The sequence below is a fragment of the Pelophylax lessonae genome (genome assembly GCF_965119305.1).
Source record: "Pelophylax lessonae genome assembly, chromosome: 4".
NCBI lineage: Eukaryota > Metazoa > Chordata > Amphibia > Anura > Ranidae > Pelophylax > Pelophylax lessonae.
Genome location: NC_138771.1, coordinates 445,902,288 through 445,916,075, shown reverse-complemented (window position 1 = coordinate 445,916,075; position 13,788 = coordinate 445,902,288). Strand labels below are relative to the sequence as shown.

General features: G+C 46.6%; 1 protein-coding gene across 2 annotated transcripts in view; it reads left to right on the top strand.

Annotated features, from left to right (window-relative positions):
- Nucleotides 1–13,788, top strand: part of TBC1D9B (TBC1 domain family member 9B) — a 147,952-nt gene that overhangs the window by 65,868 nt on the left and 68,296 nt on the right. The gene's annotated exons all lie outside the window — the stretch shown is intronic.

Below are 13,788 nucleotides of genomic sequence, written 5' to 3'. Positions count from 1 at the left end.
GTTTGGTGCTGCCACAGCGGTAGGGGTTGCCCCTTAGCAGTTTTTTACACTTTTTTGTGGGGTCCCCCTGGTGACTCATGGAGTCTTTGGAGCACATCTTCCCACCTGATCCCCTCTCTGAGGATGCGGGGCCCTCCGGGTCCCAACCATCCATCAATGCACTGACTGCGGTCCTGGAGTCCTTTGTATCCTGGGCGGAGGTGGCTTTTGGGCGACGGGCTGGCAAAAAGCGCCCCCCACCTTCCCCTAAAATTGTCACTAAAGAGTGGGGATGACCAAACCATTCCTTATAGCGATAACTCTATGAGGAGTCCCTTCTTAAGAAGTGGACTGTTCCACCGGCGGTGGACCCCCCGGCTTCCAGATTAAACAAGGCACCATAATTCCATTTGAAGAGTCCCTGGCCTTTAAGGACCCGGCTGACAGGAAGGCAGAGGCTGTGGCCAGCAATATGTACACCCTGGCTGGTTTGGCACTGAGGCCAGTATTCACCATTTTCCCTGGTGTTACAGCTGTGCTGTAATCTGGAGCGGGAGCAGTTTCCCCCCTGCCTTTGCCGAGCTGGCGGACAAGCTGATCCAGGGGCTACTGTTTATCTGTGATGCCTCTTTGGATGCGGCTCCCCTAGTGGCTCGCCTTTCTGTTTCAGCAGTGGTCCTTCGGCGTGTCTTTTGGCTCAAATGCTGGTCTGTGACCAGACTTCTAAAAAGGCCTTGACTGATCTTCCCTTTCAAGAAGGTAGACTGTTTGGTGCTACCCTGGATGACATTGTTAAAGGTCTCACAGAGGGGAAAGTGTACCTTCCTTCCACAGGCTACTAAGGGCAAAGACCCTCGTCATAAACATGGGCCCCCCTCCTCGGCACATAAGAAGTTTTTTTCATCCCACAGGGTCGACTGACAAGGGATCAAAGCCTTTCAGGGCCTCCTCTGGAGGATCCAAGTGAGCATGGTCCGGCGTGTCAAAAGCGGGCTTCTCCAGATCCACGGACAAGGCCCCTTCAGTATGAAGGTGCGCCCTCACCCGTACCTAGAGTGGGAGGGCATCTTCACTGGTTTCTGGACTCATGGACTTCCCTGGTACAAGACAAGTGGGTCCATGAAGTCATATGGTCTGGCTACAAGATCGAGTTTCGTTCTTACACTCCGGAAAGGTTCTTTCCTTCCAATGTGCAACAGTCCCTGATCCGCTTACAGGCTCTCTTTGGGGAGGTTCTGGCTTCGGAATGTTTTCAGGGGTTTTTAGTCAAACCTGTTTACAGTCCCTAGGAATGAAGACAAGGTGCCTCCAATTCTGGACCTCAAGACGCTGAACTGCTTTGTGCTGGTGAAGAAGGTCAGAATGGAGTCCAATCCCACGGTGTTGGCTTCCCTGCATGAGAGGAATTTTCTCGCCTCCATCGACAGCTGGGACGCTTACCTTCAAATTCCAATATGTGTCGGTCACCAGCGCTTCCTTGCTTTGCCATGGGAGAGAAGCATTATCAGTTTGTGGCGTTACCGTTTGGTCTTGCCTCCGCTCCTCGGGTCTTCACGAAAGTGTTGGCCACTGTGCTAGCATTGTTACATTAGCGGGGGATTGCGGTCCTGGGCTACTTGGATGAACTTCTGCGAGGAGAGTCTCCTACTGCGCTGGTGGAAAACCTGGAGATCACCATACAGACCCTGAAGGAATTTGGCTGGATTCTGAATCTTCAGAAGTCTGCCTTGGATCCTTCCACAAAGCTAGACTATCTGGGTCTGACTCTGGACTCGGCCTACTTCTTCCTTCCCTTGTATTGGACGGTGGTCTCCACCAATGCCAGCCTGTCTGGGTGGGGAGACGTTCTCTACAGAAATTCTGCTTAGGGGGTCTGGACCCTGGAAGAGTCCAGACTACCAATCAGTGTCCTGAAGTTCCGGGCGATCAGACTTTGCCTGCAATATTGGACGGATCGTCTCCAAGGATGTCCAGTGCGCATTCAGTCAGACAATGCCATGGCCATGGCTTATGTCAATCACCAAGGGGGCACAAGAAGTTTCCTGGCCGCTCTGGAGATAGCCGGCATTCTCAGGTTGGCAGAACGTTTTGTTCCAGCCCTCTCCACCCTACACATTGCCGGAGTGGAAAACAGGCAGGCGGATTACCTCAGTTGGCAGGTGTTGAACCTGGGGGAATGGTCTCTTCGTCCAGAGGTGTTTTATCAGTTGTGTTTTCAGTGGGGTACTCCCAAAGTAGATCTGTTGGTGTCTCGGCTCAACAGAAAGGTGCAGAGGTTAGTGGCAAGATCAAGGGATTCTCTTACAGACGCCACAGACATGCTGGTGGCCCCGCAGGGCCAGTATCGTTTGATTTACGCCTTCCCTCCTCTCAAGCTTCTGCCAAGACTTCTACGCAGGACCGACTGGCCCCGGACTGGCCTCGGTGCTAATCTGGTGTGGCTGGTTGCCGACGTTCCTTGGAAGCTTCCTCTCAGGGAGGATCTGCTGTCACAATCCTGTCAATCTTCCATCCTGCTTTACAGTCACTGGCTTTGACGGCTTGGCTGTTGAACGCCAGGTGCTAAAAGATCGGGGTTTGACTGAATCGCTGATTCCAATGCTGTTAAAAGCTAGGAAATCTACTTCTGGACTTCTGGGAAAATCTACCATTGTATGTGGAAAGACGTACATCGCGTGTAGTGAGTCTCCTGGGGTTCATCCTCGCTCCTTCTCATTGGCTTGGATCTTGACCTTCTTTTAACGGGGGGTTGAACCGAAATTGAGTACCATGAAGGGCCAGGTGGCGGCTTTGGCAGTCTTCTTCCAATGATCCTTGGCCACACACACACTCCCTGGTGCGTACCTATCTCAGGATGTTTGACATTTCGTTCCTTCAGTGCGGTTTCCGTTGCTGCCTTGGGACCTCAATTTGGTGCTTTTGGTCCTCCAGAAGCCTCCCTTTGAGAGACTTCAGGAGATTCCCTTGCTTACGCTGTCTCAGAAGGAGGCTTTTTTATTGGATATCACCTCTGCATGTACGGTGTCAGAACTAGCAGCTTTATCCTGCTGTTCACCTTACTTGGTGTTTCACGGAGATTAGGTGGCTCTTCGGCCCTGTCCGTCGTTCTTTCCAAAGGTTGTCTCTGATTTCCATTTGAATGAAGACGTGTTGCCTTCTCTGTGTCCCAGGTCAAAACATCCGAAGGAAATTGCCTTGCATGCCTTAGATGTAGTTCGGGAAAATTAGGGTGTACCTGGTGGCTACTTTTAGGAAGTCAGACTCACTATTTGTGCCTACTGATGGGCCTCAGAAAGAGTTGTCCGCTTCCTCTGCAACTATTTCCAGTTTGATCAGACAGACGTGATTCAGGCCTATTCCATCAGGGGTCAGGTTCCTCCTTTCCCTGTCGAGGCACACCCTACTCGGGCGCTCAGTGCCTCCTGGGCCTTCCGTCATCAGGCATCAGTGACAAAGGTTTGCAAGGTGACCACTTGGTCGTCGGTGCGCACTTTCACAAAGATATATAAAGTGGATGTGTTGGCATCTGCGGATGCTTCTTTTGGCCGCAAGGGTTTGCAGGCTGCGGTTTAGAGGACCTGGTCCTCTTTGAGGGTGTATTGTTTTTCTCAGGTGAGCTCCAGTTGTTTTGGTTGAGCTCCTGTTTACCTGGTTGGCTATAGTTAGCCTTGGGAGTTTATTTTCGCTGTTCCCATCCCTAATGTTTAACACTTCCTTGGTATGTCTCAATGGTTAAGAAGATCAGGAGCTGTGTCCGTCAATGAACGAAAGAGAAAATGGGTTTTTTGACTTACCGTAAAATCCATTTCTCTGATGTTCATTGATGGACACAGCACCCACCCCTCTGTGGAGTTATAATTCTTCTGACACTGCTTGTAACAAAACTCAGTACCTATAGCAGAGAGAGGGAGTATACCCCTTGGGACTGCCCATAGTTGTAGCCAGGAGGAACGCTGCGACTTGGGCCAAGACCTGGTCATATGGGACCTTGCGAGGCGTTTAACTCTATGTTGCCGCCAACATAGCGTGGAGCGGAGGTCTGCACGTACTCGCTGGCCAGACTGGGGTAACCACTGGATCAAGATTATCCAGCCCGTTGCCCTGTCTGGCAGTTGATTGCAGATCTCAAAGGAAAAAAACGAAGGAAAAAAATCTATCTAAAAAGAAAAAATTTGCCAGGAGTACCTATAGCAGAGAGAGGGAGTATACCCCCTGGGACTGCCCAAAGGGGTAGACATACTTTTTTTCTGCCTAGTGTTCTACTACTGTAGGGGGCAGTATAACCCAATGGTTAAGAAGATCAGGAGCTGCGCCTGTCAATGAACATCAGAGAAATGGATTTTATGGTAAGTCAAAAATCCAATTTTATTTTTCGTTCATTGACAGACACAGCGCTCCATACTCCGAACCATAGGGTCATATCGCCCCCTACAAGAGTAGGACACTAGGCAGAAAAAAGACTATGGGCAGTTCTAGTTGGTATACATCCCTCTCTCTGCTATAGGCCTTCAGGTTTTTTTCTGCCTAGTCAGGAGTAAGGACCTAGCTCCCTGCCAGGATCTTCTGTTCTGGCAATTTGTTTTCTTTTAAATGGCATTTTTCTCCTTTTTTTTCCCCTGTGAGATCTGCAATCAACTGCTGGGCTGGGCAACAGGGCTGGATACCTTAATCCAGTGGCCCCCCCCCCCCCAGTCTGGCCAGCGAGCTTGCGCAGACCAGAGCTCTGCGCTGGGTCGGCCGCGGCATAGCCCCACTGTATGGGGACTGGCCTGCGAGTTAAACGTCTCGCGAGATCGCATACCATTGGGTCTTGGCCTGAGTCGCAGTGTTCCTCCTGGCTGAAAGCCCCCCCTTTTAGTTGTGAGGGGTTCTGTCTGTAATTGTGCCCGTCTGGGGCCGTGGTATGGTGAGTAAGATGTCCCCCCCCCCCCACCTCTTCCCCCTGGATGCGGTGTGGGGTGGACACAGGGGTCGGACCTGCGGGTTTACCTCATAGCCCCCCACTGTTTTGTGCAGTTCCTGTGGGCCATCTTTTGGGGCTACCTTTGATGATATCATTAGGAGTCTCACGGGAGCAAAGGGCACGTTTCTTCCACAGTCTGGGAAGGGAAAAGATCCTCGGCGCAGACGTGGCCCTTCTTTCTCGGCACACAAAACGTTTTTACGTCCCTCAGAGTCAACTGACAAGGGTTCCAAACCTTTCAAGCCCTCATTGAGAGGTTCCAAGCAGCCCTGGTCTGGCGAGCCAAGAGCGGGATTCTCTAGAAGAAGGCTTCTTCAGTATGAAGGTGGGCTCTCACTCATACCTGGGGTGGGGGACGTCTTTGTTGGTTTCTGGGCCCGTGGACCTCCTTGGTGAATGACAAATGGATCCACAAAGTTATTCTGTCCGAAAGGTTTTTCCCTTCCAACGTGTGTCTGTCCCTGGACCGACTGCAAGCTCTCATCGAGAAAGTGCAGGACCTGTTGCTTCAGGGAGTGATTGTTCCGGTATCGGAACAGTTTCAAGATTTTTATTCAAACCTGTTTACGGTCCCAAAGGAGGAGGGCAAGGTTCGTCTGATTCTGGACCTCAAGGCCCTGAACTGCTTTGTGCGGGTACAGAAATTCAGAATGGAGTCTATTCGCATGGTGGTGGCATCCCTACATCAGGGGGATTTTCTAGCCTCTATTGACATCAAAGATGCTTACTTACACGTTTCAGTATGTGCCCAGTATGTGCCCAACATCAGCATTTCCTCAGCTTTGCTGTGGGAGAGGAGCACTATCAGTTTGTGGTGTTACTCTTTGGTCTCGCCTTGCTTCTTAGGTCTTCACAAAGGTGTTGGCCCGGTTGCGGCGTTGCTATATCAGCAGGGGACTGCTTTACTATACAACCTCCTCTTGTGAGCAGAGTCCTCATCTGCATTGATGGACGACATGGAGATCACTATACAGACCTTGAAGGAGTTTGATTGGCTTCTAAATTACCAGAAGTCTGCCCTAATTAAATACAGAAAATTGCATTATATTGGGTCTGCCTCTGTATTTAGCTCTAGCCAGACTGTTTCTTCCACTAGTAAACTCCAGAAGTTGCATGCTGCGATTCATCTGTTGATGTCCCGCAGGTGGTCTTCCCTCTGGACTTGCATGCGCGTGCTGGGCCTGATGGTGTCTACCTTTTTGAGGCAGTTCCGTTTGCACATTTCCATCCGAGGTCCCTCCAGAGGGAGATCCTTGTAAAATGGGATAAGTGTCCAAAGTCTCTGGACAATCAGACTCGGCTGAGCCAGGAAACCAGGGGTTCCCTGGTCTGGTGGCTTTGCTCCAACTCTTCGGCAGGGCAAATCTTTTCTCCCCTTGTATTGTACAGTTGTCAGCACTGATGCCAGTCTGTCCGGGTGGGGACGTATCCTGAGACTGAGCTCCGCTCCGGGTCGTTGGACGCTGGAAGAATCCAGGCTACCAATCAATGTCTTGGAACTTCGAGCCATCAAGCTGTGCCTGGACCCACTGGACGGATCGGCTCCGGGGGCTCCCGGTACAGATCCAGTTGGACAGTGCCACGTCGGTGGCTTATGTCCATCTGTCCATCCCCAGGGCGGAACAAAAAGCGTGTTGACGGCTCTGGAAGTAGCCGGCATTCTCTGGTAGGCAGAACGCTTTGTTTTCTGGCCTTCTCTGCCGTACGCTTTCCAGGTGTGAAAAATTGTCAGGCAGACTATCTCAGCCAGCAGGCGTTTCACCAAGGGGAGTGGTCCCTTCATCCAGACTGATATGTCTGCGGTGGAGCATCCCTGAGGTAGATCTGTGGGTGTGTCTGCTCTACAGAAAATTACTAAGGTTTGTGGCACAATCACGGGATTATCTGATCTACGCCTTCCCTCCTCAAGCTTCTTCCACGGCTTTTGCACAGGATTGAAGCCGAAGGGATTCCGGTCATTCTGGTGGCCTCGAATTGGCCTCGCTGGTCTTGGTCGCCAACTTCCCTTGGAGAATGCCTCTCAGGGAGGACCTGTTGTCCCAAGGGCCGATCTTCCATCCTGCTTTACAATCGCTGGCTTTGACGGCCTAGCTGTTGAAAGCCAGGTGCTGAAAGATAGAGGTTTGCCTGGGTCAGTGATTCTGACACGGCTGAAAGCTAGAAAGTCTACCTCTAGCAAGATTTACCATTGTATGTGAAAACCGTACATTTCGTTGTGTAATTCGATCAGTGTTCACCCTCGTTCTTTTTCGGTGGCTCAAATTTTGACTTTCCTTCAATGAGGTGTTGAGCAGAAATTACCCTTGAGTACCATCAAGGTCCCGGTGTCTGCCTTGGCAGTCTTCTTTCAGCGACCCTTGGTCACGCATCCCTTGGTGCATACTTTTATTCAAGGGGTTCAACACCTGGCTCTGTCGGTGCGGTCTCCTCTACCGCTGTGGGATTTTGAAGTTGATGCTCTCAGTTCACCGAAAGCCTCCTTTTGGGAAATTTCTCAAAAGGTGGCTTTTTAGTGGCTATCACCTCTCCTCTGTTTGCAGGATGTCGGAACTGGCGGCATTATCTTATCGTACCCCCTACTTGGTGGTCCATTAAGATAAGGTGGTTCTTCATCCACACCCATTGTTACTACTTGGTCTCTGAATTCCGTTTGAATGAATACATTGTGTTGCCTTCTTTGTGTCCCAGGCCCACTTATCCCAAGGAATTTGTGTTGCATGCTCTGGATGTGGTTTGGGCGATTCGGGTATATCTGGCAGCCATGGAGTCTTTTCGGAGGTCAGACTCACTGTTTGTGATCATGGACGGGCCAAGAAAAGGGCTGTCCACTTATTCTGTGACCATTTTCAGATGGGTCAGACAGACCCTGACTCAGGCCTATTGTATTATGGGCCAGGTTCCTCCTTTCCCTGTAACGGCATACTCTCTACTCAGGCGTTTAGTGCTACTTGGGCCTTCGGTCATCATGCGTCAGTGGCGCAGGTTTGCAAGGTGGCCACTTGGTCGTCGGTGCACACTTTCACTAAACTCTACAAAGTGAAGGCTTTGACATCTGCGGATGCTTCCTTTGGCTGCAAAGTTTTGCTGGCTGCTGTTTAGGTCTGTTCCCTCTTTAGGGGTGTATTCTTCCGTTTGGGCTCCAGTTGTTTTTGTTGAGCCTCTGTTACCTGATTGGCTTCTTGTGTTTAGCCCTGGGATTTTTTGTTGTCTCACCCGTCATGTTTGTCACTGCTTGGGGGCGTCCCTATGGTTCTGAATATGGAGCGCTGTGTCTGTCAATGAACGAAAGAGAAAATAGGATTTTTGTTCTTACCGTAAAATCCATCTCTCTGAGTTCATTGACAGACATAGCACCCACCACTCTTTGGAGTTTTGATACTTCTGACACTGCTTGTTACTAAACCAAAAGCCCTGTAGCAGAGAGGGGGATGTATACCAGCTATAACTGCCCATAGCATGGCCAAGTCTTTTTTCTGCCTGTCTTACTCCTGTAGGGGGTGATATAACTGTATGGCTCTGAATATGGAGCGCTGTGTCCATCAGTGAACTGGAAATGAAATGAATTTTATGGTAAGTAAAAAATCCTATTTTTTCAGTACTTGAAAAGGTGAAGGACAGCAATAAGGATTGGAGCTGCATGTAGTTCACTGTAAAATGCCAAACACTACTAGATCAACAAAAAAAAGGAATTTTAATCATCTAAAGTTTGGCAAGGAACCAATATCCTGAAGTTATTTACATTTGTATCCTTAGATGTGCTTAGTCTGCAGAAGTTTGTAAGTAATGAAAAATTTGTTAGACTAGAATATCGCAATATAGACATTTATTCAAGCATCTCTCCCCGTCTGTTTACTGTGACTTTTTAGATCGCCTTTGTTTTCTCTTAGGAAGAATTTTTCTGTGCTAACTTTTTTTTATTTTATTTTTATTTTTTTTCTTATGGCAGTGTTTACCAAAGTGAAGCATACACCATCAGTGCTAGTTTTGATCATTGCAAATTATAGTATTAGTAATTAGTAACTTGAACCTAAGGGCTAGATGTCACAATTATAGCAGTGTCTGCTTACTGATGGTTTTCTGTGACATTAGTGATACAGTGGATACAAAAATTCTACACACCCCTGTCAAAATGTCAGGTTTCTATGATGTAAAAAAAAAAGACAAAAATAAAAAATTTCAGAACTTTTTCCACCTTTAAAGGATAAGTCCACCCTAAAACTAAAAACCCTGCATCTATAGATCTCCACATTCTAACACTAACCTATCTAGGCCCTGTGAAGAGGAAATCAGTATACTTACCTTTTTTTAATCTGATCCGATTTGATCCCATGCTGAGCTTTCAGTCGTGGCTTCGCTGTGGAGGTGGGTGCACAAGACCACTCCCCTTTCATTTCACAGCCGTTGTCGGCCATGTCCTCTGCAGAGCTTCGGCCACTGGAGATCGGGTCGGATTGGCTTAAAAAAAAGTATGTATACTGATTTATTCTTTAAAGGGCTAGATAGGTTCGTGTTAGAACGTGGAGATCTATAGATGCAGGGATTTTAGTTTTAGAGCAGACTTATCCTTTAATGTGACCTATAAACTGTACAACTCAGTTGAAAAACCAACTGAAATCTTTTGGGGGAGTAAAAAAAAAAAAAAAAGTGGTTGCATAAGTGTGCACACCCTCTTATAATTGAATGAATAAATTAAGCAATCACATTCAAACTCATGTTAAATAGGAGTCAGTACACACCTGGCATGATTTAAAGTCCCTCTGATTAACTCTAAGTAAAGTTCAGCTGTTCTAATAGGTCTTTCCTGACATTTCCTTAGTCGCATCCTACAGCAAAAGCCATTGCCCGCAGAGAGCTTCCAAAGCATTAGAGCAGGGATGTCAAACTCAACTTCATTGAGGGCCGCATCAGCATTATGATTGTCCTCAAAGGGCCGGTTGCATCTGTAATACTAGATTCCAGAGTATCCCAAACCCCTTGCATCAGATGTTAAGAGTCCACCCCCACCCTCCCTTACATCAAAGTGCACCTCCTTACCTTGTGTTGCTGCTGGGAAGAAGCTGGTGACAGAGCTGGGAAGCAGAAGTTGCAGGGTCTGCAGGAAACCCAAAGGAGGGCTGGAGTTCTACTGCAGCTCCAGGAGAGGTGTGAGGGCCACATCAAATGGACTGGAGGGCCAGGTTTGGCCCGCAGGCCTTGTGTTTGACACGTGCATTAGAGGGATCTGATTGTTAAAAGGTATCATTTAGGAGAAGGGTTCAAAATAATTTCCAAGGCATTAGATATAAAAAGATAAAATGAGAAATATCCGCGCTATATTATTAAACTAATCCTAATGAAAGCTGCCAGCAAAATCCAAAATTGACAATTGGTAAAAAAAATATATCAAAAAGTTAATATGCAGCGCTTGAGGTAGTGGAGCAATCAATCACCAGCTTCTATCGTAAACAGTGATTCAAACTGTTTACCAGATAGAAAAAAGTATTGGGCCTGTCATCAAATCTTTTGCGGTATCCTGGATAATCCAAACATCAGTAAGTCCACTCAGAAGGGAACAGGAGAATTGAAATCAAGTATAAACAAAAAAACTTTCATAGTGTAATATATTAATTCAATGCTAAAATATAGTATCCAAAGAAACCACCACCAAGAAGCTGCAAGGAAATCACTCAGCACCTCAGTGTGTCCTATCAATCTGCTTACCAGACACACTGATCTTCAGAGCAAAAAACATCCTAGCAGCCGTGACAAACTCAGTCTTCCTCACACTAGATTACTTGGCTCCCATAGCAGACATCCTCATGAAGGTTGAATCCAATCATATATGACATCAGGAGTATCCGCAAGTACAGTGGATAAAAGCACTTCAATGTGCACAATCAAATTCTGTGGTTCTCAGTAGATGGCATGTCCTAGGAACTGCAGGAGGATCACCTCAGGCTTCAGCAGCCTGTATGTAAAGCCTCGTACACACGCATCGATAGTTGGCCGTGAATTTTCGGCCAACGTCCGATCGGCCGATTTTCGGCTTGTTAGTATGATGCTTTCGACAACCGACTCCGACTTTTCGGCTGAACAAAATCTGGTGTGCAGGCTATAAAATTTTTGTTGGCCGTCAACAGAACGGCCGATTTTCCGTCAGTCAGTACAGATTTCGGCAGACAAAAATCAGATGAGCAAGACTGGGCATGCTCAGAGAAGAAAAAACACACGGAAAGTAAACCAGCACATGACATCACTTCTGAGGTTGGTTTTTGTTGGCCGAGAAAATTTGTGTGCAGTCTAGGCACATTCCAACCAACACAACAACACTGGACAAAAGACGGCCGATCGGTCGGCCGATAATCGTAGCGTGTGTACGAGGCATAAGTCTGAGACAGGCTGCTGAAGCCTGAGGTGATCCTCCTGCAGTGCCTAGGACACGCCATCTACCGAGAACCACGGAATTCGATTGTGCACATTGAAGTACTTTTATCCACTGTACTTGCTGATACTCCTGATGTCATATATGATTGGATTTAACCTTCATGAGGATGTCTGCTATGGGAGCCAAGTAATTCTAGTGTAAGGAAGACTGAGTTTGTCACGGCTGCTAGGATTTTTTTTGCTCTGAAGATCAAGGAGATCTTATTATAAACATGTGCAAATCAAATTTGCTATGAAGTTAAATCCAAAATGTGTTACAAACAAGAAGTACCCATATACATATCAGGCTCCAACATGTATATGAGAGTATACTTCACCAGTCATTGGCGCTGATCCTGAGTCCAATCCCTACTTGTGACAGTTTGTGTGTTAAAATAAAGTATATCCAGGTCACTGCAGCTCCTCTTGTGCTCCACTGGGTGGCGGACAAATAGCAGATACCAAACTGTAAAATAGGGAAGCGCACGCAGACCTCGGATGATAACGTTTTATTGAAGGACAATACAATAAAGTTGCACTCACATTTTAGTCCTAGCTGCTGATGTGCTTGTCCTGCTAGGACTAAAATGTGAGTGCAACTTTATTGTATTGTATTGTCCTTCAATAAAACGTTATCATCCGAGGTCCACGTGCGCTTCCCTCTTTTACAGTTTGAAATCCAAAATGTGTAACACTTGATATACACAGTGACTTCCTATAAACAATATAGGCAATATTTAAAATACAAATAAGGTGTCAATATTATGCAAAATATGCAATATATTTTTTTTTTTTTTGTGCAAAACATCAAATGAAAGTGCTAAAAAATGACTGTGCTCACATAATTAAATAAATAAATGTCCAAACAATGTCTGTAAGTGCTCAAAAAAAGGAGAAAAAGAGTCCAACAAATAAAAATCCCCAATGCTTCAAAAGAAGACGTTCCAAATGGCATCAAATGTCACCCGGTGCGAATCCTTCACCAGCCACACTAAACCTACTCACCAGATGAAATGGCTGATCAAGGTATAGACCAGCAAATATGCCATATCTCCATCATCCAAACGCTCTGTACTGTTCCTCACCAGTAGATCCACTCAAGCATGACACGAATAGGCATGGAAGTATAAAGGAAGAAAGGTCTCCATAGCATAAAACAGTTTTTAAAATACTACAATTTATTAAAAGTAATTCAGATCCACTCACATGATTTTAGTGTCTCCCTGACACTAGGGTATTATCACTTGTAATGTGATTCTAACTGCCGGCCCCTCCAGCCACAATCGCCAAACCACGAGTGCAAGTATGGCATGCGCCATGACGTTGGCATCCTTGCCCCGCCTGTGTGGGGTAGAATAAAGAAGTCCATGCTGCACGAGGGTGCGTATCCCAACGCATCAAAGGCCACACAGATGAAATTTAACCTTGATTTCAATAATCTAAAAGTATGTTTCATGACCATAAATTTCTGTAGGTAAAAATAAATATACAGTACTTGGTTTAAGTACTTCCAGGTAACCTAAATCTATATAGATGTCTATTTTTGAAGCAAACAATATGTATGGGACACAATGATCTCAATATTACTCCCATATGGTACTATCATATTTCCTTGCTCACCACTTTATTATTTTGACCTCTGGCGAATCTCTAACATAGGAGCGAAACGTAAGGTTTAAGGTCCTTTTGGGAGCACATACTTTTCCATTCCTTTTTTCTTAGGGGGTTACATGATTTAAAATCTTTCCTCCTCAATCTTACTTTCTTTTTTTACTGGGGTGAGGTACACAAATATGCCTGCCAAGACATTGGTTTTCTACTAGAGAAGGATTTTTGTGAATATGTTGAATATTGGGCTCCTCCCATATAGGTGGTTTGGCACCCACATTGATGAGTGTTCCCGCGTTCCATATCTGAGGAGGATAGTTTATAGGCCATCAGAGAGATAGATTCACATTCTGAGTGAGATAGGATTTTTAGACACTATTCCTTTCTTTCTCTATTAATGTACATTTCATGGAGGGACAGGTAAACAGTGATAGCCACCATCCGCATCCTCTAAGACCATACTGGTAAGTATGCCCAGTTATATACACTATATTACCAAAAGTATTGGGATGCCCGCCTTTACACACACATGAACTTTAAAGACATCCCAGTCTTAGTCCATAGGGTTCAATATTGAGTTGGCCCACCCTTTGCAGTTATAACGGCTTCAAATCTTCTGGGAAGGCTGTCTACAAGGTTTAGAAGTGCGTCTATGGGAATGTTCTTCCAGAACATGTTAGGTCAGGCACTGATGTTGTAGAGAAGGCCGGACTCAGTCTTAGCTCTAATTTATCCCAAAGTAGTCACCAGGTCAGGATGTGAATGTAAATTTCTTCAGCGGAGGGGTCATAAGCAGTAGTGAAAATGTTGGTTGGCTGGTGTTACACTATAATTGG